The sequence below is a fragment of the Euprymna scolopes genome, chromosome 26 (assembly GCF_053919585.1).
Source record: "Euprymna scolopes isolate OS-2025 chromosome 26, ASM5391958v1, whole genome shotgun sequence".
NCBI classification, from domain to species: Eukaryota; Metazoa; Mollusca; class Cephalopoda; order Sepiida; family Sepiolidae; genus Euprymna; species Euprymna scolopes.
The window spans coordinates 69,225,945-69,248,357 of record NC_136507.1 but is presented as its reverse complement, the minus strand read 5'-3'; the positions used below and the strand labels follow the sequence as shown (position 1 = coordinate 69,248,357).

At 35.8% G+C, this 22,413-nt stretch overlaps 1 protein-coding gene and 1 pseudogene across 3 annotated transcripts in view; both read left to right on the top strand.

Moving 5' to 3' along the window:
• Positions 1-22,413, top strand: part of LOC145248143 (hyccin-like) — a 710,814-nt gene that overhangs the window by 229,211 nt on the left and 459,190 nt on the right. The window lies entirely within an intron of this gene.
• LOC145248531 (U2 spliceosomal RNA) lies at positions 10,355-10,487 on the top strand (annotated as a pseudogene).

Genomic DNA, 22,413 nt, shown 5'->3' with positions numbered 1-22,413 from the left:
TTAACTAATTGGATTGTTTCACTAGTGTTAACTAATTGGATTGTTTCACTAGTGTTAACTAATTGGATTGTTTCACTAGTGTTAACTAATTGGATTGTTTCACTAGTGTTAACTAATTGGATTGTTTCACTAGTGTTAACTAATTGAAAAAGTGATGACGTGCTGTGAAATGGATAAACTGAACAAATCAATGAATCGTTTCCAACACGTATTACATAATCCATAAAACGTTTAATATCCTATAAAAATAAAATCCAACTCCTCAAGTAATTGTTTTTCGATAAATAGGTTTGTCTTATTCAATACTAGCGGGGTGTACGCGACCTTGCCCAATCGTAAAATACGCTTAAATATATTTTAATTCATGAAAATGACGTATTTATTAATACAGAGCCAATCATTTATTGAATATTATATATAGTACTGGTTTCAAAAGTTTAAAAAAATAACTTGGATGCTAGAATCAAAAGAAAAACATTTAGCGCTCCAAACTGTTTAAGCTATCGACAGATAAATAAGAAAGATTTAAAATTAAACCACTCAAACTTATGAATAAATTTGCACATGTGCAAAAGTAATAGGTAGTTGGTAAAGTGAAATGAATATTTTGCATTTCGACTTGCGGGCAGACGATTTGTTCGTCCATTGTTGGTGAATGATTACTATTTTCTGTTAAGTTCAGTGTTATGTGACGTGTAGTTTAAGGATTATAAGTTAAATATTTTCATGCAGATACACACATATAGCTACTGTTTTATTTATATAGATTAAATAATCCAAAATGGATTAGCATAACATAGATAAACTGAAGCAGTTAATAATTGAAGATGATTGATTGGTTGTTTTCATTGCATCATGGAAAAAAAACAAGAAAGAACTTTGAGAGAAAAATGTATCAGAAGGATCTTAGGAAGGTAAAAATATACTAGAAAAATTCAGTCAGAAATGTGTGCCAAGGATCTTGTGGCGAGGGGGGGGTCATAAATGTGTGCCAGGGATCTTGTGGGGGGGGGGTCATAAATGTGTGCCAGGGATCTTGTGGGAGTCAGAAATGTGTGCGAGGGACATTATTGGAGTCAGAAATGTGTGCGAGGGATCTTGTGGGGGTCAGAAATGTGTGCAAGAGATCTTGTGAGGGTTAGAAATGTGTGCAAGAGATCTTGTGGGGGTCAGAAATGTGTGCAAGGGATCTTGTGAGAGTCAGAAATGTGTGCAAGGGATCTTGTGAGAGTCAGAAATGTGTGCAAGGGATCTTGTGAGAGTCAGAAATGTGTGCAAGGGATTTTGTGGGGGTCAGAAATGTGTTCCAGGGATCTTGTGGGAGACAGAAATGTGTGCAAGGGATCTTGTGGGAGACAGAAATGTGTGCACAGGATCTTGTGGGAGACAAATGTGTTCCAGGGATCTTGTGGGAGACAGAAATGTGTGCAAGGGATCTTGTGAGGGTCAGAAATGTATGCAAGGGATCTTGTGGGAGACAAATGTGTTCCAGGGATCTTGTGGGGGTTAGAAATGTGTTCCAGGGATCTTGTGGGGGTCATAAATGTGTGCAAGGGATCTTGTGGGAGACAGAAACGTGTGCTAAGGATCTTGTGAGAGACAGAAATGTGTTCCAGGGATCTTGTGGGGGTCAGAAATGTGCTATTAGTAGATATGTGTGTAATTTCTCTCATATCAATGGTGCGGAATGCATCTTTTTTTAACTATATATATATATCAAAGTCTACTGCTTTAGTAGCTATCTCACTGCGGACGCAATCCTCTGCCTATATTAAAGCCAAGTACATCCTAAAATGGAGTACTGTGGCCACATCTGGACAGGTGCTCTTTGGCATGTCCTATCCAGCCTTGATAGAGTTCAAATCCGACTTTGAAATCTAGTAGGGGATGTTCTTTTCTCTTCTCTGCAAAGCTTTCCCACAGAAGAGACGCTGCAAGCTTGTTTCTGCTATATTGTTATTTTCATAGCAATTGCTCGCCTGAGTTCCAATCTATGATCCCTTCTTGCAAAAGCACTTGACTAGCTGCAGCCATTATCAACAATTTCCCCACTCTCTATCTATGCCTAAATCTAAACACAGATCCATGAACAAAGCTTCTTTCCTAAAACTGCCCACCTGTGGAACACTGTTCCACTGGCCTGCTTCCTTGCCGACTACAATATTGTAGCCTTCAAGTACAATGTAAGCAAATTCTTGTTGAGCCGTCCTCTTAAATAATCAAAATTCTTCCCAATTTACATTATTAACGACTACTACACCACTACTTTACATTCATTTACCCCTTTCCTCGAGTGGCCTTTGGGCCTTGATAAGTGGTGACACCCTTGTAATATATATATATATATATATATATATAGCCTCCAATTTTTTAATTTTATTTTTAACTATTACCCACATATATACTACCCATCCGATTTATCCTTATTCTGTTGTGCCTAGTTGTAATTACTATTTACCATATTATCCCATTCCTTCATTCTCATGTCATTAAGCCACTTTTTTTTTCTTTTTTTTTTATATATATTTGCATTTTGTATAATTCTGGCCCATCTTCTCTTTTGATGAGAAGCATTTAGTTTCGAAATGCCATGGCCTAAAGAGTTTTTTTTTTCTTAATTTTCCTCTTAACTTCTCTTTATTGTTCTGATGATATAATAAAGTAATATATAATTTTTATTCCCCCTTCTTTCATTTAATATTGTTGTTTGCTCCTCATAATAGTGTTGAACTTTCTTATCTTGATAAGTTTTGCTTTTACTCTTTGATAATACGCACACACACACACACAAATATATATATATATATATGTATAGTAATAAGTAGTGGTCTATAGTTAGAAGTAGTAAGATTGTGTATTATAAGAAGAAAAAAAAAAGAATAGGTTTAAGGTTCTCAAAATTCATACTAGAAGTGTCTGCAAGGACTTGTGGTGTAATGGATAAAGTACTATGGTCCAATTCAGTTCTAAGTGACACTCTTATGAAGGTTCAATCTTCAATGTGGGCTATACTAAGAATGCAATTGTGAATTACTTAAGACTTCATGGCTGACGGAATGAGTGCATGCTACCTGTGTGAATTAAATAAAAGGTTTGGTTCAAATTTTCGTGACAATATAAACCTGAAGAAGGTTGGAGGTTACATCGGCCGAAGCGTTCTGCGAATAATGATGAGAGCATTAGAAAAAGATCCAAACAAAACTAATCTTGTCTAAACGTGTAATATTACTACCAACCCCGTCTGCAAAATTCCAAAACATGATGAATGAATAAATTAAAATGTTGAACGCTATATTTAGTTGACAAACATTTTCAGATTTTCGAGTGGGGGATCATATTCCTATATAAATTCAGCGTTAAATGAGCAGCCAATTCTTGACCGGTTAGCAGCGAAAAGAGATGTGTAACTAATTGCTTTTCAATTTTGGAAGAAAAATTAGAGGAAGTTTTTTTTTTTTTTTTTTTTTTTTTTTTACATAAATGAACTCTGCTCATGAAATTTCCACTTAGCTCCGGGTAAACAGAGGAAGAAAGGAAAATTCTTTTATAGTGGTTGTAGCTAGATGAGTTTTTGTTTTTTTACTATGAATGCTTTATAATAAGAAGAAGAAGAAGAAAAAAAAGAAGGCAGTAAACCACCGTGGAATTTCCAGTATCCTGAAAATTGTTTGATATCTATATTTTTTTGATCATATGTTTTTTTTTTGTTGTTGTTTTTTTGTTGTTTTTTTTAATTCTTTGCTAAACCCCATGGTCATAAAACTGTTGGCAATAAACAGAGGTTACTAAGCTAATTAGTAGATGCATAAAACTTCGGTACATCATGATAGTTAGCCAATACAGAACTCTGAAAATGTGACAGTGATACATATTCATTCACACAGTTCTGACGCAGCACATTCAGGACTGCAGAACACAGTGCGAAAGATCATCAGTGCATTCCTGAGCAAACACCTGATCTGATTATTTAGAGTCTAATGTGAACGTATATTGTCGTAGGTTTGGTCTGTTTAGCTGCAGCACAGGGCGGTATTTAAATATTGCGGTGGGGCAAAAAACCATGAAATAATCTGTAGGCAACAGAAACAACTGTTACATTCTGGCGAGTACACTGGAGATCTAATCCAAGCATATATCCTTCAATATCGCTGCAAGAAATATGCAATATATATCTGATGGCACGTCGCTCTAGATGCTCAAGAGAATCAGAACACCTTTCCAAATCTGGGGAATACTAGGGACCCGTATTCAGCAAATACCATTTGTAATTAGTTTTTGATAGTGACGGGACGATTCCAATATTTTACCCGATCCAGATACAATTACTGATTCCGTAGTAAGTTCCCGATTCCGATACAATTATCGATTCCGATTCTCTAATAATCTCTAAATATTTAACTGTAGAGTTGTTATTTTTCCCCGATTACCATAAAACGCACGCACGCACACGTTAAATATGCAAATATTTTCTTAAACATAAAAATATACTTATGGGGGATGATCCATCGATTTTAGTTTTAGTGGTATTTTAAAATCATTAAATATTTATTTTATCATTACTACTAGTAATGAAAGATTTTGCTTAAAAAAAAAAAATAAAAAGGCTCAAAAGAATCGTTTTGGCATCAGAAACCGATTCTGATACCCCAAATGTTCTGATTTTCCGATTCCGATTAATCGTCTCAACACTAGCATTTGATGAATGTAGTCCGCCTGAACCACAATCTTTGACCTAATTTGCCACTTTGACATAAATGTTTCCATTTAATCGCTCTTTGTTCTAACTCCTTCATCACCTTTCAAGCTTAACACTCCTTCTTTTGTACTCCTTTCCACTCTCCTTATTTTCTTTTTAAATCGAAATCGCTCTTTTTAAGCTTAGCCAAGAAATTATGAGAATAATAACAACAAAAAACTGGCCACCTGTTGATAAAGTCTAAAAACGCTACTAAGGAGTTGAACAGCGGGTAGAAATTGTTGAGCTCTCTGGGGATGGAGGAGGGAGGTTGACAAGTGTGGTGGAGTAATTCTTTTTTTTTTAATTTATTTATCTCCTCGGAACTCTAATTATATACCGCGCATCTCTCGGCCGCGCGCGTTATTTTCACCGGCAGTCAATCAGACAGCGAAGAGGGCTACACGCTTACACACGCCTCTTCTCTGTGTGAACGTATGCATGCACGAACTCCTTCCTCACGCACATACGTTACTTGCACGTCGGCGTCTACAACTCGTTTTTTTTTTTTGTTTTTTTTTTTTTATTTTTTTGTCAGCAGCGTGGATTAAAAACCAGGCGAAACTAAACACTTAACCTTTTGTGTAGCATCTACGGCCTGTTGTGTATGCAAAAACAAAAGAATAAAGAAAAGGGGGGGATCGAGGGGAAGGGAGAGATTTAGGGCCATTGCAGAGGGCATCTGGGACTTTCAGTCACATGCCTATGGGTAGCTATTATATAAAGAGGCGGAGAACACATGCTTGTTTTTGTATTCTTCGCAGTCGGTGTCCAATGTTGATAGCCCCATTTTTGAGCTTCCTCGCGGGGCTTTCATTTTCTTTTCTGCGAAAGGATAATAATTTTTTAATTGCCGTGTTTTGAACTGAGCAGCAAACGTGCTGTACTATAATTCGTACTAATGTTTTGACTGCCTATGAGCGAGAAAATGATGATTTTTTTTTTTTTTGGGGGGGGGGGGGGGTTCGTCTCCAGAATGCCCCCTATATGGAAAAAGAAAAAAAAAACAATGAAAAAAAGAAGAAAAATCTTTATGGTGTACGTAACCGTGACGAAACAAAAATCAGGTAAATTTATCAAGTAGTTTTATTGTTTTAACAAAAAAATAAAATTTTATGAGTGACCGAAGAACGATAGTGTTGTCCACCATTTTGAAAAAAATCTAAAAAAAGAAACAAAGGGCAATAGCTCAACAATTACAACTTGCTAGATTTATATTGTAATGCCTACAGATTCCTATCAGTTGTTTAAAAATTATTTTCTTTATAAAACTAAAACTACTTGATCAATTTACACGTTGTGTGGAATATATTTTTCGTGTTGTCACGGATACATACATCATAAATACTTTTCTTTAATTTATTTTTTTTAATATAGGATGAATTCTGGATAAGATCTGTCTTTAGTTTTAATATTTTTTTTTATTGCAAACTATTTCTTTTAATCAAATTTAGATCATGTTTAGTTTATTTTCTTACTATCACATCCGATGTAGTTTACCCCAAAATAAAAATCAGATTCTACTTTTTTGGAGTGATTACATGTAAACAGTCTGAAACAAAGTATCTCCAATAAAGGAAGTCAGAGTGAGGGTATCACTTTCCTATATAAATTTAATATAAAATGAGCACCCATTTCGGGAACAGTTACTCCCAGGCTTCATTTACTTTCATTTGTCTTGGTATACTCCTCCCAAGCATAACCTCCATCTTGGGGAGGACGACATAGTATACGTTCATTCCTCATGATACCATACTCTAAAGATTACCTTTTTTTTATTTTGTGGAGAGGAGACATAGTTTACTATCTATTCTGTCATGATATCATCCTTCCAGGCATTAACTCCTTCTTGAGGAGTCGTGTTTTTTTTTTTGTCATATTATAATCCTCTAAGTGATTAACTCTTCCTTTGAGGGGGAATGTATGTAGTTCGTTCACCATTATATTATCCTCTAAGACTAGCAAAAATATGTGACAGGAAAGAACACATATTTGCTAAAACCTGAGGGCTGAAACAATTGTATGCAATGTTGTAATCAATAAAAGAATAACTTTTTGAAAATGAGTAAATACTAAAAGATATCCCTATTAATAGGTTATTTTTAAATAAAAAATATTTATAGCTCTAGTATTGCACTATTGAGCTATATAAATGAGAACCTCGTTATGTATTCATATGTAATCATTGCCCCAAGTAGAAACTGTTGTAGATAACGTTGACGCCGTGAAATGTTTTTTCTTCGGCACTAAAAAGAAATGTACAAAACAAGTGAGTGAGAAAGAGAGAAATAAATGTTTGTCGGCATCTTCGTGAAATGTATTTTTTTTCTTCTGCATAAAAAAATATAAAAATCACGAGAGAGAGAAAGAGAGTTGGGAAGAATATATATAGAGAGAGATAGGGAGAGAAAGAGAGAGGAAATACAAACTGGTGTAGATAGTGTTGATGCCATAAAATGTAAGAAAATGAATGCAGAAATTTACTCAGGGAGCAAAAGTAATATTAGTGTGATGCCATATTTGAATGGTACATTAGCATTTGTTTAGCATGCGAATACCGTTAATCCGGAATGTAGGAATGGTCAGAGATCAGCCAATCAGAATGAGCGGAATTAGTCTGGGAAGACTTTATATTTTTAGAATTGGAAAAGAGAAAGATTAGCTTATGTCTATGTGTTTATGATCCAGTTATGAAGGGTGCAAGCACAATATATGTATGTGTATATTACCTCCCGGTGTTGACTGGGGATGGTAGAAGGACTTAATATTTAGAGGAAAAAATAGGACTACTGCCTTTAAAGATCGTTGTGATTGTGGTGATGTTGCTCTGAGGATGAAATGTAGGATTTTATTATAACGACTAAATGTGTCTAAAATGTCGTTCTAAAGTTACATAAGATAGTGACATAGTCTAGACATAAGAAATTTGTATGTGGCATCTGTTGTTGCAAGCCTATGGTACTTTGGTTCAGAGGGGAATTTCTGCAATCAATATATATATATATATATATATATATATATATATATATATATGAAAGAAAGAAAGACTATTTTTAGGATCGTTTTTTTTTCCTTTTTCAATACTTACCAGATGAATTTCTGTACAAAACATATCTAAAACACTGCCAGAGATATAAATTACCTTTGTGTGAAACTTGTAAAAGATAGGCTCAGGCGTTTCAGAATTCAGACCCACACACAAAGTGACTTTTATATAGTAGATATACATATTGTCAATTGTGTGTTATTTTCTGCATCAATCTGTATGATTTGCCCTTAATAATGACATTCCTTTAGAAATAATAAATTTCTGTCAGGGTTTATACTATTAAGAAAATATGACTTCCAGAAAAATAATTGCCATTGTCAGCTAAATAATCTTTAAAAAAATGAATACGTTTCTTCTCTAGTTATTTATTTATTTAAATTGGTAGCAGTTTAATTATTTTTAAAATCAATAAAACCAATGACGCTTTTTGAAATTTATATAAAACTAGCCTGGGTGCCTGGCGTTTCCTGGATGTTTGGAGGTGTGTATTGATAAAAAAAAAAAAGAGTGATAGAAGGCAGGCAGGCTCGAACCTGTACTGCGAAGGAGGAAAAGAATGTGAACAAAAATAATGACGTTATTGCTGTTGCGCCCTTACAAAACCGGAAGTGATAAATGTTCAAATTAAGGCTAGTCAATCGAAAGAGGGGGGATGCCTTTTGAAAACATCGGCAAAAAAAAAAAAAAAGCGACCCCCTTCCCTGTAGAAAAGTGCCCAGTTAAGGGTGAAGGAATTAATGTTTTTAGCCAATTTTTCAATATTTGTAGTCCGAAGGGTCGAGCTTCAAAACAATACCAATCTCTTGAAAATCCATCGCCTCTGTTGAAAGTTTTAGGCAGACATACAAACATACATACATACATTTAAACAGACAGGTGAGATTTATATAATAGATTGTACCATTTTAGCCAAAAGGGCGACACAATTTGATCTAGGAACAATTCATATGAAAATTGCTAGAAGTTGGAATTTTTTACATCAGCAATATCGGATTACTCATCAATCATCATCTTTACTGATTGGACAATCTCATTTTCTTTAAGGTGTGAAAAGGTGATGACATAAGCGCAAACATGAAATGACTTTATGTATTTTATATAGATAAGAGTAGTGATGATAATGATAAAAGTTTTAGTTTTGACCCTAACCTATGGCAGAGCAAATTAAATACTAGATAAAATTCCGTTGTAAAGTGAAACTCTTCAGCAAATTGAAGGTTTAGTTCTCATTGCGAACGATTCCAAGAATAGAGTTGCAAATTACTTAAGCCTTCTACTTGATCGTGGCTGACAGAATAAGAACATGCTATCCTCATGGATTTAATGAAGGTTCAAAATTCCCTGCAGATCCCTGACAAAATACAACTGGAGAAGTTTGAAGATTACATCGTCCCAAACATTGTAAAAATAACACTGTGGTTGAGAGCAGTAGTTTGAATAATCCAAATGATAGAAATTATCAATTCTTATTTAAAAAATTCAGAAACACAGGGAGGAAGGCCCTGAAATGGTGCGTATTCTCTCCTGATGACCCGATATTATCTGTAAGATGCTGCGAAATACATCTCCGCAAGCATGATTATATACAAGTTTACGAGTAAATAAACTAATAAATGCAATGAAATACTCCCCCTTCCCCCAAAAACGATAAACACCATTCTATACAAGTAAAACAAAAACAAACATGAGGAAAGCCCTAAAAAAGAGCATTTACTCTCTCAACAACCCACATTAACTTTATCGAAATGGATTACTTCACAAGTGAAAACATCTGATAAACATCATTATATACAAGCCTATAAGGTAAGCTGGGTTTTTATTTTGTTTTTTTTATTCCATTTTCAGTACAAACAAGGCACAGTGCCACTTTGAAGTAGGGGGCTACTATCAGGGACATAAGTTGCAGGGATACTATGTAGGAAGTTGTAGCAGAATATTTTTTCACATTACACTTGAACTTCTGCATGTCAGTACAGTTGGAAAAGCAGGAACCCGGAAGCGAGTTCCAAAGTCTAGCAGCTCTGGGGAAGAAACTATTGGAGTAGAAGGCTTTCTTACACCTAGGGATCTCCACCGTGTGGGGGTGAGATTTTATTGCTTGTCGGGTTTGTCAAGGGTATTTACGTCAAATGTGTACAAGGACTTGTAGTTCGTTGGAGCATTCACCATTGAAATACTTTTAGAACAGGCAGAGAGATGCAACATTTTGTTAATGGGACAGAGGTTGAAACTTAAATGACAGTTCAGGACCTATAAGGTTGGCGACTCTTTTTTGAACCCTGTCCAGGAGCAAGAGACTAGTAGCAGATGCACCAGTCCAAATGTGACAACAATACTCCATACATGGACGAATTGTGGCCTTGTAGAGATACATGATACCTTCAGGCGTAAGTAACTTTCTAGCGCGGTGAAGAGAGCCCACCTTTTTCGTAGCGGCCTTTCAAAACACAATATCTTATGTTGATTGCTTGCTTCATGGCGAGTTTCTGCTACTGTCTTGGTTGTAATTTTTATCCTCCTGCATAAAATTAATTAAAATTAATTAAAAGTTGCCATAGTCTGAACTCTGTCCTACCTCTTGGCCTTTTGGTCAAGATCAAAGTGTAGTATCTGTTCTTCAGATGCTGCACTTCCATTTCTTGTTCTCTTTCGGTGGAGGATCAGTCCTTCACGACTGAGACAATTTTTATTTTTGTACCTTTTCTCCACGTTAAAAAACGACCCTGGTGTCTAACTCTGTCCCGTGGGGAGGCATAGTAAATAGGTACCTCTTCACCCACCTTGTTCTTGATGAGCCTTCCCCTAAAGTAATCCAATTTACCCAATTCCCACTACTAACGATTACCACAACATTTTTCTATTGACTACTGTACACTGATTAATCCTTATCCTCGTGTGGCCTCTAGGCCTTGATAAGGGGTGACTTCTTTGTACAAAAAAAAAACTACATGTAATCCTTAAGTCATTTTACTTCGAATACTTGCATAATAAAATGAGTTTGCCCTCTATTCTTCTACATCAATTTTTATATCTAGCATTTTATGATTATCTTGTATCTATAAAAGTGAACGTGTCTGTGTGTGTACATTTCCCTATACAATATCTCTATCAATTTTAAGTTTACAGACTCGAAATTTGATATATAGGGTAATGAGATTTGGGAAAATCTTTGGAATCCGTTTTCGGACAGAAATTTGGCTGTTAAGGGGTCAAAGTTCAACGCTTTGACCTTTGAGAACTCTACCAAACTCCTCCGCCAATTTTAGGTCTAAACACTTGAAATTTTAGATATCGGTTCCTTGGACATGGATCTAACTTAATAACTTAATTTGAGTCCCAAACAATAAATGTTAAGGGGTCATAATAGAGGTCAAAGTTAAAAATGTCGACCGCTTTTTATTTTTTTTTGCTCAACATACATCTCCAAACACCGGGCAACACCAGGCTGAAATGCTAGTAATAACTAAAATGAAAATGGATCTAGAGTACCAATGGTGGTTTATCTTTCAGTCGATACTGGAACACACTTAGTGAGTAATAGAGTCGCATTCATTCATGGTCCCATTCCACTATAGTCTTGGGGTTGTTATCTAAGCATTTTGCAATTGCCTTAGATTTGTGTATATCCGGGTTTTTTTTTCCTCATGTCTACTATGGAGCGTTATATTATCCCATCTCGGACACAATGTTATCAGGGAGATCGTTAATGAATATCAGGAATAATATAGTGGTCCAATGATCGACCCCTGAGGCACTTACACATTAAGGAGAACTAAGCTCCAACCCCTGTTCCATTGTTGCCGCAATAACACCCCCACCGCCTGCCGTCGCCTCCTCCCTCAATGAAAACAAAAATCAGTAAAATCCCCCCCCACCAAATTAAAAGAAGCCTCTCCCCCAAAAAAAAACTTAAAAGAAATTAGTATTTGTGTGCAATAATTATCTAAATTAAATGTAATGTTTACAAATATTTTCATTACAAGGATGAAACTTCAAAAAAATGTATACCCAAAAGGTCCGCAGAGCCATGTGCCGAAAACAAGAACGAGGGAAGCTCCTCCCACCAAAATGTGTGGAAATTAAAATTTGAAAACGAGGCTTTTCCCTGTAAACAAGTAGTAAGTTTTGGCCATCTTAAATTCTTAAAAACATTCGTAAAAAGTTCATATTTGATATGAAATAAAGAGCGTTTAAAACTACTTTAAAACATTAATCGGTACTTGTGCATTTAACGAACCAGACGTAACTCAGCATTTGCTCGGCTTTGTCCGACGCATAACGTCCGCAGCTCAGGTTTTGCTGGTGTCTGACGAAACATGGTCATCAGCCAATCAAAACGCTGCATGCTTAGTTTCAACTCGACGCGCATGCGCGCAGCAGACGAGAATTCCGATATGGGCGTTCGAGATGGCGGCGACTAGGAATCTCCAGCGCGAATGTTGGTTGCGGTCACGCCACACAATTGTGGACTGGAAGAATTTCCTGTGAGATATACTTTCTCAGGAATCCCCAGCAGATAGGAGGCCCAGCAGACCATACGGTCAAAATCGACGAGTCTGTCTTCTTCAACCACTGGAAACATAACGTTGGCAGACGTCTAACACCGGTCTGGGTCCTCGGTGGATACGCCGACCCCGCCAAAAAGGAGGGTTTTTTTTGTTTTTGTTTTTTTGGTTAACGTAGCAATAGGAATGCCGAAACCCTCCTTCCACTAATAGGAAAATACATTCTGGCGGGGACCACGCACGGTCGTATCAGACTGTTGGAGCAAAGTGGGAGGAGAGGGGTATCACTATTTAACGATGAACCACCACAACCTTAATTTTGTAGATCCCGTAAAAAAAAAAGAAAAAAGTTTTGTTCCTTTCCTTTTTCTTACGACTTTTTCTTTTTTTGTACGTAAATAGTTGTGGGTGGGGAACGTTTCATAAAAAACAATTACTCACTATTATTTGTTAAAAAAAAAAAATTGATCCTACAAATATCATTTTTGTTGGTCTATGCACAAGTACCCACTAATGATTCAGGTGGGTTGCACAGTAAGTTTTATAGCTAATGTTAATATTTCTTTGTTGTATATTTTAATTTTTGACCACTTTTTCGAATCTGTGTACAGTAATACAAACCCGTTTCTTCCTTCAGACGGATTAGACTTTGGAATTCCCTGCCTGCTATCTGTTTCCCAGGCTGTACTGACATGCAGAAGTTTAAATGTATCTTAAACCAAGATCTTGGTTATCTTCCCCTAAGCATAGTTCTAAATAGTAGCCTCTTCCGTCCAAGTGATGATATGACTTGTTTGGGGTGAACGTGAGTTAAAAAAACAAAAAAAAAAAAAATACTGATTGAACGATGACGCATTGAACTAAATCGCTAATGACGAGCAAAAAGAAATGAATACATGAAGTAAACCACCAATGGACAGCATTAATAACCAGCCTGATAACCGCCAACATAACAGTGAGCTAGTGAAACGTATGCGGTTCTCGACTCGAATGTGTCCATTCATATAGAGTTGCGAACTCCATGGATTGATTGTAGCAGAGTGTGACAAGCAAGGAATTTGCGTGCGTATTACCGCAAGGCTATGCTTTTATCTTGGATTATTTTCTGTTTAGTAATGGTGCTTGACAGACATGCACAAACCACGTGTCGACTTTCTTTGTGTGGATCAGTTTCTTTTTCACCCGAAAGAGCTAAATGGGTGCTCCTTGTTCTGCATCGAACCCAAGATGAAAAAGAAACAAATCTAAATCTACGTACGTCACATGAAATAAACATTCATGATGCTGCAAAAAAAAATACAAGTCCAATCTTTCTTATGAGGATTCTGCTCTTGTTGTTTTTTTTTTGTTTTTGTTTTTTTTTAAGTAATTAAAGTTAATAAAAGGCATTGGTGTTTTTACAATAATGCATTTATTGTCCATCTAAGTTGTCGCTAGTTTAAAATATAATACATAAAATAAAATCTTTATCGTTTTGTGGTGCTACCAGATCAGGCTGTCTGAAGATACCGACTTCCTGATACGAGGCCCTGTCGGTGGGGCATTAGAATACGCCGACTGCCCCCCTGCAGAGGGTAAAAAGTCCCTCAATGGGGGTCCTGGATATGACCTTAAACTATATCCAGTGGTGAGGCCGCAGCTTGTGGGCTTTGGGGAGTGTGGAGCCACCCTTTAATTACCATTGCTCCCAGGTCCACTCTGACCCAAAGTGGTAGTGCCTGTTAGGGTCCCAACTATGGGTTAAATAGAAACCGACGTGAAAACAACAAATATATTCTATTAAAAAAAATTTTTTCTTCAAAATCTTTGGATTTGGCATTAAATAACCCGAAAATGGTTGATATGCCGTAAAACAAAAACAACCAACCAACCAATCCTGATCTAAAATGCACCAAACGATGATGTTATTGTTTATTTTCCTTTTTCTTTGCAAAACTTAATCATATTCTGTAAAGCCGAAACAAAAAAAAAACAATACTTTTTCTTTAAAAAAAAACAAACAAACAAAAAAACAAGCCAAGCATCATGAATAAATATTTGAACGTGTAAAGAACTTGAAGCAAAAAAACTTGTACCAAAATTACTGAATTCAGCATTAAATCACTTGAAAAGGGTTAATATGCCGTACAAATAAAACGACCAAAGGTGTTGCAAGTGTAAAATGTAATATATAAAGTAAAGTCAGTCTCTTTGTCATTGTTAGTTTTCTTCTCACAAAATCAAGATTTTATTTTAGTTCAGCAGTTTTTCTTGTCGAGTGTTGCAGTATGTTCCTTTTTACTTGCCTCCCCACGAGGGCAGAGTTAGATACAAGGTCGGTTTTTATGTGGGGGCAATCCAGCTTCCCAAAAAGGAGTACTTTGGATATAAATAAAAATTAAAATTGTCTCCGTCTAGAAGGATTTCTCCTCCACTGACCGAGAACAGAAAAGATGAAGTGCAGTATCAGAACAGATGCTGTACTTTGCTCTTAGCAGGCCAAGGAATGTTTCAGCCTGTTGCTAAGAAAAAAAAAAATATAATTCGATTTAATTCTGTTCAGAAAATATTTTTTCTAAGTCTGAATTATTTTTAAATGGTCGCCATAAAAAAAAAAAACTGGATACAATAGAGCAATTGAGGAATATTTATTAATTGATGCTTTATATATACTGTTAAAATTTCACAAAAGTAGAAACTATCTTAATTGTTATACAAGGCTTCCTCTCCCTTTTTATCTTTACTAAATACAGTTCGTCTACCAGCTGTGTTCATGAATTCATAATGATCGGTTAATTAGTTTAGGAGTGAATTCTATGCATACAATATATATATATATATATATATATATATATATATATATATACATATACATATACCTAAGTTTATATAAACGCCAAACTACATACGGTCCTGGATATAACCTTAAACTATATCCTGAGGCCCCAGCTTGCGGGCTTTGTAGAGTGTGGAGCCACCCTTTAATTGCCATTGCTCCCAGGTCCACTCTGACCTGGAGTGGTAGTGCCTGTTAGGGTCTCAACTATGGGTTAAATAGAAACTGACTTAAAAAAAGCAAATATACTCTATTAAAAAATCGTTCTTCAAAATCACTAGATTCACCATCAAATAACCTGAAAAGGGTTGATATGCCGTAAAACAAAACCAACCAACCAACAGACAATGTAGTTGTGGGCTCGATTGTTGCCAAAGTCAATCCATTCTGATGACTGCTAGTTAGCAAGAAATGCACGTTTATGGAAAACTTTTATGCACATAAAAAATTAAGAATATAAATATAAATATAACCCATTAAAAGGGACGACTTAATGCATGAATTTGTGTGCAAGGGAGTAAAAATTCTATCATTTACATAAGTAAATTTGAATACAATAGCATCGTTCCAACGCTGCTACTATTGCTAATAAAAACAAGAACAAAAATTATTAATTATATATTATATGTATATATGCCTTGTTGAATATCGGTGCTAAACTCTATATACACTTTTTTTTTTTTTGTCCATTTTTTTTTTTTTTTTTTTCAATATGGCGGGCTAACTTTTTTGCATTTTCTGCAAGAAAGTAGAGAAATTTGCCTAAATTCGCCAGCAAACGCAAGAAAGTTAGCCCATCATTATGGATAAAAAAAAATATGCAGTGTTTCAACCAGATCTGTATAAATCAAAGAATGCTGTCCAATTATGCGAATATATATATATATAAATAATGATTGTTGATTTATTTATTTTTTTACTAGCCTGGGTGTTTGAAGGTGGGTGTTGAGCAAAAAAAAAAAAAAAAAAAAGTGGTAGTAGGCAGGCAGGCTCGAACCCATACGATGATGGATGAAAAGAACGTGAAAAAAGTGACGAAGGTTTAAATTAAGGCTAGTCAATTGAAAAGAGAGGATGACTTTCGAGAATATTGGCAATAAAAAGCGACCCGTCCTCGTAGAAAAGTGCTCAGTTGATGGTGAAGGAACTAATGTTTTTAGCCAATTTTTCGATATTTGTCGTCCGAAGGGTCAAGCCTCAAAATGATACCAATCTTGTGAAATCCGCCGCCTCTGTCGAAACTTTTAGGCAAACATACATACATACATTTAAACATACGAGTGAGATTCATATAAAAAGACTAGCGTGGTGTACCTGGCGTTGCCCGGGTGTTTGGAGGTGTGTGTGGTTTTAGGTAAATCAAAACACCCGGGTGTTTGTGTCGGGAAAGGTTAAAATAAAAAATAAAAAATACTTACCTGCCAAACTTTTTCAACCAGACCTGAAAGGTTCGGGTTTGATCCTTCATATTTATGAAGGATCAAACCCAAACCCTTGAGTGGAAGTTGGAAATTAAAGTGCGAAAACAAAAACGTGCGACGTTAACCACTGGGCCACCATGAAATAGTAACGGAAACATGTTTGAATTTATTTAAGTATTAAAACTTGGCAGGTGTTCATACTTAATGAGGTCAACTTTGACTGCGGGGCAGTATTTTTTATTTATTTATTTTTTTTTGTTTCCCCAAGATGTTGTGGGGAAAACCAGCTCCCCATAAAAAGGGGATTGTCCAAATTGAATAGCAATTGTCTGATATAAGGAGAAACTCCACATTGATCAAAGCTGATTGCTTTCGGACGTTTCCGGCGATCGCGACCGGAACTCTGCCGCCAGAATTAGTTTCGCGTTTGTTATACGAAAAAGCTTAATGCACATGCGGCGATTGAAAAATGTTGAATATTTATCTTTCAAAGTCGAGCAAATTAAATAGACAGGCGACCCCCGTTGTTAGCTCGTTGATATTATCATTTAGACATGATATAAAAAGTTTTAAGAAGTGAGTCGACCGATTGCTTCTCAGAAAAAAGCCTTTCTCGGACATACAAAAAATGCGAACATACATACACACACATTTTTGCTTTTATATATATACTAGTGGGGGTACCCGGCATTGCCCGGGTGTTTGGAGGTGTGTGTGGTGTTAAATAAAAAAGAAACCGGGTGGGGTGGGGGGTAAAAGTTTGTAGGATTGAACCCGAAGCCCTGAGGCAAAGTTTGAAAATAAAATCGGCCAGCCGGAATGAGTTACTGAAAGATGTTTGAATTTATTTAAGTAAGAACCAAATTGACAGGTGCGTGCACGGAAGTCGTCGAGTGTTACGACGACAACAACGACGTAAGCATTGTTATAAGCAAAGTAAAAAAGAAAACAACGTTAAAACTTAAGCGGGCTGGGGGTAATCAAAACATCGAAAAAAAACTAACGTAAGGCAAACGAACGATGAAAACAGAAAAACGAACATGTGAAAAATGGCTTAAATAAGCCTGTTTCGATATTAAAATTTAAAAAATCGGTAGGTACCCGGGTGTTTTTGGGTGTGTGGTCGGGGGTGGATAAGCGAAGTAAAAAAAAAACAAAAAACAGAAAAACAAACGTTACGTGAAAAATGGCTTAAATAACACTGGTTCAATATTTAAATTTAAAAAATCAAAAAAAAAAAAAAGACATCTCACACCATGATTCGAACCCAAAACGTTTAGATAATGAACCAACGCACTAATCAACTGACCTAACGCGACGTACATGAAATTAGTTCAGTTTTTCAACTATTTAAAGTAAATCAGGTTATGACGTCATCTGGCGCATGTGTAGAACTGGTCATCGTCACGAGAAGACTGTTTTTGTTGACCCCCCCACCCCCATCCTCCGTCGAAAATTGTCAATTTGAACGTTTTTGGCCAATTTTTCGATATTATTCGAGTGAAGGATGGGGCTTCAATATGATGGGGCTTCAATATGATACCGAGTTTGTGAATTTTCGTCGTGTCTGTCGAAAGTCTTTAGCAGACACACAAACACACATACATGCATACACACATTTTATATATATAGATTAGCGGTGATACCCGGTGTTGCCCGGTGGCCCTGTCAGTGGGGCATTAGAATACGCCGACTGCCCCCCTCCAGAGGGTAAAAGTGTCTCAATGAGGGTCCTGGATATGACCTTAAACAAGGGCCCCAGCTTGTGGGCTTTGGGAAGTGTGGAGCTACCCTTTAATTACCATTGCTCCCAGGTCCACTCTGACCCGGAGTGGTAGTACCTGTTAGGGTCCTAACTATGGGTTAAATAGAAACCGACGTGAAAACAATAAATATATTCTATTAAAAAAATTTTTCTTCAAAATCTTTGGATTCGGCATTAAATAACCCGAAAAGGGTTGATATGCCGCAAAACAAAAACAACCAACCAACCAACCGGCGTTGCCCGGGTGTTTGGGAGGGGGTGTATGTAGGAGAGGATGACCCTGTTTTAATATTATAAAAAAAAAACAGGATGTTAAGAAATATTGGAAAAACCAAAACAAAGCAAAACAACGAACAAATGTAAAAAAGTAAAATAAAAAGTTTAGGTAGAAAGACAGACTTGAACCCGGAGCATCGAGGCTAAGGTAGAAAAAAATGGCCGACACATTACCCCTACGCCAAAGGGACATACACTTAATAATGGATAAAATTAAACCTTTAAAAACACTTGCAGGTGGTTTAAACTAACGTGAACGTTTTCAAGGTCAAACATGACGTCATTGTCGTAGTAGCAGGAGCAGAAAAAATGAAGGAACGATTTTTTCGGCACCCTCCTTGTAGAAAAGGGCCCAATTTAGGGTGAACGAATTAATATTTTTGGCCAATTTTTCGATATTTGTCGGACGAAGGTTGGAGCTTTAAAATGATACCTATCTGGCGAAAATCCGTGGCCTGTGTCGAAAGTTTTTGCAAGACACACACACACACTCACACACACACATTTTCGCTTTTATATATATATAGATATAAAAGATTAGGGATTCTGTGGTATCTTTTTCTCTGAGCAATTTTTAAGAGAGAAGTTATCTGCCCCTTGTTTACATTCTAGTCGACCCCCATTTGGAATGTATTATTTGAAATTATTAATATATTATTTAAATATTTTTATGCGCATAAAAGTAAGTTTCTATCGATAACTTATTTTTTATACATGTAAAAATATTTAAATACTAGCATTTCAGCCCGGTGTTGCCCGGGTGATTGGATGTGTATGTTGAGCAAAAAAAAAAAAAAATGTGGTAGTAGGAAGGCAGGCTCGAACCCGTACCACGAAGGAGGAAAGAATGGGAAAAAGAATCTGACGTCTTTGCTGTTATGACCACCGCCAATTCGGAAGTGACTTATGTTTAAATTAAGGCTAGACAATAGAAAGGAGAGGATGACTTTCAAAAATATCAGCGAAAAAGCGACCCCCCCTCCCTGTAGAAAAGTGCCAAGTTGAAGGTCAAGATATTAATGTTTTTAACCAATTTTTCGATATTTGTCGTCTGAAAGATAGAACTTCAATACGGTACTGATCTTGGTAAAATCAGTCGCCTCTATTGAAATTTTTAGGCAGACATGCAAACATACATACATACATTTATATATTGGTAACTAAAAATTTTCGACCCAAACCGATGAAAAAGCTTGCCTTATCTTTGAATACGCTTTATGTAAAATTTCAGATGTTTAGACCAGAAATTGTCTGAGTAATTTGGTAGAGACCGCAGAGGTCAATTTTTTTTTAACTTTGACCCCTATTATGACCCCTGAAAATTTATTGTTTTGGGCTCAAATCAAGTTATTAAGTTAGATCCATGTCCAAGGAACCTATATCTAAAAGTTCAAGTGTTTAGACCCAAAATTGTCAGAGGAGTTTGGTAGAGTTCTCAAAGGTCAAATCATTGAACTCTAACCCCTTAACAGCCAAATTTCTGACCGAAAACCGATCACATCGATTTTCCCAAATCTCAGTACCCTGTATATCAAATTTCGAGTCTGTAGACTAAAAATTGACAGAGTTATTGCATAGAGAAATGTACACAGACACACAGACACGTTCACTTTTATAGATATATATATATAAACTTGAGATTTGAACGTCTCAAGTAGATGTTAAAGAAACTGACCTGAGCTGCGTAACAGAGAAATTGCTGCAAGAGATCTCATAGCATTAAACTTCTTGGAAGTGTGGTGTGAAATCTGCCTTGTGTACCGCTAGTCAGCTATCTGGGCGAGGTCCCACCAGTGTGTTTAAGGTCCTTCACTGTGTACGTTAATAAAACAAAACCGATGCTGCATTTTGTGTTAATTTTCAATTACTGATGAGTGTCATACTTGTAGAATATTGGCTAAATGAGAATGTATATATACGAGTGATGGGACGATTCGAATATTTTTCCTGATTCCAATTCAATTACCAATTCTATTTTAAAGTTCTGATTCTAAATATTGAGCTATAGAGTTTTTCTTTGCTTTTTTGAAATTAAAAATTTTGTCTTTTTTCATTTTTGGATTACCACAAAACCCATATCATATGTGCCTATTTTTTTGCAAACGTTAAAATACACATGTGGGGGTGGTAGGGAAGGGGTCTATAAATTTTAGTTTTACTATTTACCATTTTATCATTAGTATCAGCAATGGTAAGTTAAGTTTTAAACAAAAGCAAACAAAAATAAGCAATTAAAACAATAGAAAATAAGAACATATTTTTCCGATTCTGACACTTCAAAAAAGTTCTGATTATTTTGATTAATTATCCTAACTCTAACATATATACTTATATATATTTAAAGAATTGGTTTCGTATTTTCAACCGATGTAAACCCTTTTTAGATATAATCCTAATTAAGAAATTACAGAAAATAAAGATTAGAAAAATAATAAAATAATAATAATAATAATAATAATAAAAATGAAAATAATAATAATAAAAATGATAATAAATGATTTCCTTGTAGAATAGAACATTTTAATTCAAATGTTGAATAAAACCTGTCTAGCTTTACAATATGAACAAGATGGCTGCCAGAACAAACACACGATCTTGAGTCTTCTTTTCTTTTTTCGGCATTATTTTGTCATGCATTTCTTCTTTCTAAGCAAAGAATTTCTAATTTTTCTGAGTAGTATATGCACGAGAAGAGTCAGTGTTGACATAATAATAATCTATTGTTTCTGTATAACGAAACGGGTCTGTAAAAAACAGTGTACCAAAATTTTAACATGCAGGAGGAGCTGTTTTGCATGAGAAATACATATTTGGATCTTGGAATGTAACTATACTGTTATTATATATATATATATATATATATATTTGTGCAGCTTATGCAGCACAGTATGATGTTATATTGCGATATTGATTCTCAGCAGTGACATAATCTGCACCCCCCCCGCCCCGATACATGTTAATATAAAGTTTTGTCTTTGACGCATTTACTAATATTTTAGGATGTACGCATGTGCTTGCCTTGTTGGTACCGAGGTATGATCTCTTTAAATCCGTTAATCTCTCCCTCCCAGATTAACACCAGATATACAAGATTACCTTTATTAAATTGAGAGGAGGGACGGGACGAGGAGTCAGTTTAACATATGGATTATCACAGATTAGGAACGTAGATTCTAATTGTTTATGATAATACTGCCTCACCCCTGAGGGATTAAGAGGGAAAAAGGGGAGTGGGTGAGGAGATCCAAGACTAAAGTACTTTAATTACGAGTCATGTTTTCAACAGATTATGTGGATTTGTGTTGAAGATAAGTCATTTTAACTTAATCTCATTTTTCTTTTTAGTTTTTACTTTACAATATATACTGAATTCACTAAAACTTAATTGGAATGACATGTTCCTTATTTTTTCAAAAAATCACGTCTATGCTAGACCATCCGTAACATGTTGGGTATTCGTTATATGTATTATTAAATTAAATTTTTTTTGTATTATTCGGACTACTGCTCTCATTTTGAGTGTTATTTACATAACGTTTCGGTCAATGTAACCTCTGATCTTCTGCAGGTATATCTTGTTGAATTTGGGAATCTCTATGGGATTTCGAACAGAACCGTTTGTTTAATCCACAGATAGCATGCGCTCTCGTTCTATCAGATATGAAATGCTAAGTAATTCGCCATTGTATTTTAAGAGTTACTCGCACTGAGGGCTGAACCTTCAACCTCCAGAAGATTGTAACTTACAAGTGGAGTTAACCAAGCACTTTATCCCCTACGCCATTGATCCTTGCGGATTAAAAAAAAGTTTTGGTTCCAAATTCAGTACAGATTCCCGAGTTTGGCT